The sequence below is a fragment of the Microcebus murinus genome, chromosome 7, assembly GCF_040939455.1.
Source record: "Microcebus murinus isolate Inina chromosome 7, M.murinus_Inina_mat1.0, whole genome shotgun sequence".
Lineage (NCBI taxonomy): Eukaryota > Metazoa > Chordata > Mammalia > Primates > Cheirogaleidae > Microcebus > Microcebus murinus.
In genome coordinates, this window is record NC_134110.1 from 49,283,397 (window position 1) to 49,289,396 (window position 6,000).

Sequence of the window (6,000 nt, forward strand, 5' to 3'; positions counted from 1 at the left end):
ATGGTCCCAAAGGGCTAAAACAAAACTTTACAATATTAAAGGTTTGATTATTTAAGATAATCCTTCTGAACAACATTTTCCTTCAAGAGTGAAATTTTAGGGTTTTGGATTAGAATAGCAAAATAAAGATTTAAGAGGTAATAAAATATTTCCAGTAGTGCTTATCTAATGGGTCTACTAATAAACAGGTCTAGTACTCATCTATCATATGTGTTCCTAGCACAAACAATATGGATTTTCTTTCAACAAGAAGACACTGAGGAGATTTCAAGTAATCCCATCCTGAATATCTTAGATCTTCTAATTCATGAGCATCTTCTGTTGTGGTACTGTCGCCCTAGGAACGATTTTTTTTTTTCTTTCCACTGAGCCCCTCTGGCTTAGTTGGCCTCACTAAGCCTATAAAAGGCTTATGAAAACTTAACATTCCATAAAGTGGGACTGAAAACAGGAATGTTTACCTATTTAAAAATGTCATTTTAGACATATTTACTATGTCCCAGTTAACTTAATGGATACACTCTAACAATTTCAGATATCTATAAAGTGCTTCTATTAAGTCTCATGACCAAAATTTTTACTCCACACAAGTCACATTCAGTTTCTTCATATTCTTTAAGAGCATGAATAGTCATTCAAAATATGTTTTATCAAAAGACACAGCTAATACAGTCAGTAGCACTGCAGTACAAAGATTAATAGAACATAGATCGTGTTTCAAGAAGTTATGCTCTGAAGAAAAAATAAGAAAGCAGAATACACAGCAACAATATGAAGAATACAATGGTGTAAATGCTATGGTGGTTGTAGGTGTAGGTCACAGACGGTCCTCAAAAGGGGCTCTATCCAGCTCTTTTTTGTGGAAACTGCTTTTAGAATTGAGAAATCTATGATGTCCATCATTCCATGTTAAGTAGCAACGACGTTCAACCATTAACTGAATTTTTCATTTTCATTTGAAGCAAAAGAAAAAAGTAAAATGAAAATAAAGAGGATAGGTAAACTTAACAGGTGAATTGATTAGAAAATTTTGCCTTTATAATTCTTATTCTTGGGAGTTCCTTTAATACTCAAGTGGGAATATTTGCAGGGATTGTGACACTGAATGACTTATAAGATGTGGTAAGCAGTACCTGGTATTGTTTCTAAAGGGATCACATTGAGATAAGAAAACAATAATTAAATAATCAACTTGGGCAGGAATAAAGGTCTTCCTTCCATGTTTAACAAAAGGGCAAGTTATAATGTAGAACAAATAGAGACTAGATATTATACTTAGTGTATTCATTTTCTTACGTCCATGTATTTATATTATGTTTCATTCTGCAAATGCTTCAAATGACTCTTGGAATTTCATAAGGAGAGCAAAGAGTTTTGCCAATGTGATGAAACTGATGTGGTTTTGGATTAGACATGTTTAAATAGATTCAATGCTTGATCATGATAGGGAAATTACTGATTATGAGATTATAGTAGACATGGAGCCAATCACCTTAATTATGCAAATAGATTAATATGAGAATATTGGATTAATTGGTTTATACACATACAATAAACAAAGTGAGATGATTTTCATATTACTGGTCTCAGTGACCTAAAAATCTGGAAAATTAAATATAATTAAATATAGAATATGTATAAAATATTCACCCTGAGGGAAAAAATGCCTTTTAGTTGTTAACTGGTAATATGAACTTTAGTGAAATTAATAACTTTCATATTAGGAAAACACTAGTGACACTTTTTAAAAATCATCCTAGGAAAATAAAATGCTCAAAAACTAGATCATGATTCTTCTTGACTCTTCCTTTTGTTCCTTTTACTCCATCACAGGTCCTGATGTGATATAACATGTTTTGTTAACTGATTTTTTTTCTTCCGTCTTCATCTGTGCTACATACGTTATCTTGAACATTATCTGGAATGTGTCATGTTTTTTAACTAGTGTGAACTGCCTTTTATGACAGCAAAATGAGCTGGTAATACCTTTGCATATGGTTTAGCTTGTTCCAGAATAATCCACTTACTTGGTTTGTTAAAGCCGTGATACTACGATCCTTACAGGACTCAAATCTCTGATTTACTAGCTGTGTAAAAGTGATGCTGTTCCTTCAGTGGAAAGGTTACCCTGGAGGATGTCTGTAGCTTGGCACCCCTCCCCAAGGAATGCTGTAATGTTAACTCACACTTCCCTCAGAGGGAAAGCAATTCAAAAGTAAACAATCAGCTACCTCTCCCAGACATCTGACACATTATGTACAAAGTACCCTCAGTCCTGGGGGCTATTTTGTAAGCCTCAATCTTTAAAGTATAGAGCATGACTATTTAAAAGAGACACCCGACAAGGGCATGGACATGCCTCAACCTTCACTTGGCTGCATTTCAAAGAAATTGCACTGGCCATCTGAGCAGCTCTGCTTTATATTCTACAGAAAAGACAAATCTTCTGAACAAGAAAAAATATCTTACTGCAGTAGAAAATAGTGTGGCCAGCATGGTTGTGTAACACACAGCACACCCAAGCAGTAATGATCCTCGTTCACATAATATGTAAGTGAGTTTTTGTTTGCTTGGTTGGTTGGTCGGTTGGTTGGTTTTAACCTGGTCTTCCATTTGCAGCAACAGAGTCTCGTTGTGGAGCATCAACTTGAAAGCATATGGCATGTTGCCAAAAGTTTATCATTTTGGACAGTTTGATAAAGATCTGTTCTTAATAGGCTAGCATATCATCTTATTTTCTTACATTGCAATGCACAGTTTTATATTTTAAAATCATCCTTATCTGTGGCAATTAAGGTAAGGATTTTTAGGTAAGTGTTTCCATTTGTGCCAATGGCTGATTTCTATAGGACTTTAAAAAAATTTTTATGAGGGCATCAGTAGCATTTACAGTTACCCCCATTATCTAATTGTGAATAAACACTGTGAGTCTTGAGTCTATTTTTCCACACTGCAGTTTTTGTATCTGTGGACATTGATGAGTGCTTCTACAGGATTTTACCAATGAAGAAATATTTTGGAGCAAACTATGTTTGAAGGGGCACATAGAACAACACAAGGTTCTGGTGTTATTCTCCAGCTCCTTAACGAAGGGTCACTGACAACCTTCAGCCAGTATGATCATGCGTGTTTTGGCTCCACTGGGTCCTCCTTTGTGTTTTCTACTTAGCTCTGGCTCCATGCTGTTTATTCTGTATTACAATGGCTGCTTCTTGCTTCAAGGCCATTTGTGTAAGTCTTGGTTTTAACACAAGCACTTGTTTTAAAAAAAAAAAAAAGTTTTTGCATATGAAGTCTACATAAATCAATGTCAATGGAAAACTTAACTATTATTAGAAATTTGTGAAGAATTTTGAAAGCAAGACATTGAAGAGTTCTTGCTTCCCTTTCTCAAGCCTTCTTCCCCCTGTAGGCTCAATTTTCCAAACTGGGCCCACAAAATTAGAAGAAAATCCATCATTAAAACAAATACTAACACAACTTCTTCATGGGATGCAAAGAGGTGCATTGGAAAAAATGTGGGATTTTGGTTGCTTAAAGACTTGCCTCAAATTTCAGTTCCTTGCTTGCTATCTATGGTATCCATGTATTAGATATCTGGGATCCTATTTCATAGGCACTAGGAGCTATAATGCATTACCCAAGCAACTAGCACATTAAGCAATTTTTAAATATGTGGCATTTGTGGTAGTGACTTAAGAACTGGAGAACTAGCAATAAGTGAAGCAAAGTCTAACTATTCAAGAAAGAAAAAGGAGATGAAAACTCTGCTTAACTTTGCTGAATACTTAAGTAGCCTCACATGAAAGCATGTATCCTAGATAAGTGCTGTCACTCACTTGAGGTGCTAGTCCTCAAATTCATAGGTTGGGCTAGAAGTAGCCACATGGCTGACATTCATGATTCCCTGCAGCCATTGTGGTTCCAATAACACATCTTATCTGTTCTACTTCCATTTGCAACTGGGTGGGGTGTGGGGCTATATGTCTAGGAAAACAATTGGAGAAGTGGGTATAGTTTATTTTTTATACACCTTCACACGACCACCCTCTTATCTTTGCCTATTCCCCTTGTCATACATCACTACTATTTCTTTAGCTCCCTCTCTAATTTTTCCTTTTAAAATACTGTTTTGTTTAGTGTCTTCATTTATGTCCTTACTGCTTTGTAATAATTTTGTTGCAAGTAGAGGAGTATCAGCTATAGTTCATTGGTTCTTCATCTCATTCCCACTTCCTTCATTGTTTCCTATGACCATCTTTCTTCACAACTTTTTTCTCCATTTTAATTCCATTTTTAAACTTTTGTTGAACAGGTTTGTGTGTCAGTTGCACACAGACCAAAACCAGACATGTTTCTTGCCCTTGAGGAGCTCATATTAAACATAATACACATGATTTAAATCCATTAATTGATATTATATCTACTAATTCACAAACTATGGCTTGAATGACAAGTGTCAATCTTTCGTTTTGTCACTGGTAAGCAAAATGAGCTTGTCTTTGTAATGGATTTACAGTCTAGTGTATGGTGTATATAATTGAGAACTCTGATTAAGAGATATAAAGAAGTAACAAATACTGTTAGAGAAATTAACAAGGAAACAGAAAACTCAGGTTTGCATATCTTGAGGTCTGTTAGGAAATGCATGCAAGCAGATGGTCAACTGCAGCCAGAAGGGTAAGGGCCTTGATGGGTAAATAGGGTATGCATTGGGAGCACGAGAATGGAGCATCAATCCCAGATGGACTGAGGCCAGGTAAGGCTTTCCAGAGAAATTGAGATCTACACTAAGGGAAGTGTAGGAAACTTATGGAGGCATTATCTAATTTAGTACCCACAAAATCTCTATGAGGTAATTACTATTTTAATCTTCATTTTATAAACAGGAAGTGAGGGTCAAAGACTTCATGAGTTAAAAAGAGTCTTTTTCTTATACCTGTAGCATGCAGTAGGCGTTTAATAAATACATGTGAAATGAATAAAATAAGTCCAACCAAAGACTACAAACATGAAAGTCTATGCAATTATCCACTATACTATTTTGCCTTAAAGACACATGATTAATTCTGAATGGAGTTTGGGGAGATTTCTTTTTAAATGTCCTACCCCAAACAGCTTTTTAGTAAAAATCTTTCACTTCTTCCTACAGCCTAAATTATATTCTTCCTCCATTCAACAGCCCACAGCATATAATATGAAATGAAGGAAAATGTAAAGAAAAGAACAAATCTGGAAAATGAGGGTCTTTGGAAAAGCAACTGTAAATGTACATTGCCATATTGGTTCTATCTTTATATTGTAAATTCCTATGGGCAACAGTCATGGTTTTGTTTATTCTGTGCTGTACTTGTCTCTCCTGGAGAAGTGCCTTTGCCTTTTTTTTTTTTTTTTTTTTTTTTGCTTTTGACTTTTGAAATGACTTTCCTTGAAAAGCTTTCTACAGCCCAGGTAGCTAGACATATTTGTATGAGAGTGTTTTCACTGGTGTGCGAAAATGTATTCTTTGCCCCAAATCTTTTGCAGGTTTGGTATGTTCTTATTTTTCCTAAATTTGTGAAATTTTGAAAACTGTAGAGTGAAAAAAAAAAAAAAAGAGCAAAGAGGAGTGATCCAAATCAGGGAAGCCTTCCTGAGAGAGGTGATGCTTGAGTGAAATTTTGAAGGATGAGTGAAGGTCAGCAACACAAAAGTAAGAAATTCCAGGAAGTAGGAAAAACATATGCAAAAGCACAGAGGCATAAAAGAGCAAAACGCATTTGAGCAAGTACAAGTAGTTCCAGATGTCTAGAAGGAAAAGTCCAGGTTGGTAAACAGTAGATTAGAAAACAAAACTAAAACATTAGGTATATTTCTCCTATCCAGCTATTGTCAAAAGCCCAGAATGGACAATTGATATGCATAAGAGAAAAGGGTATTCTAATTCATTTACATATATTTTCTCTAAATTCTACCTTTCTTATCATGTTATGTCATTGGAAAACACTCAATGTGCATCAG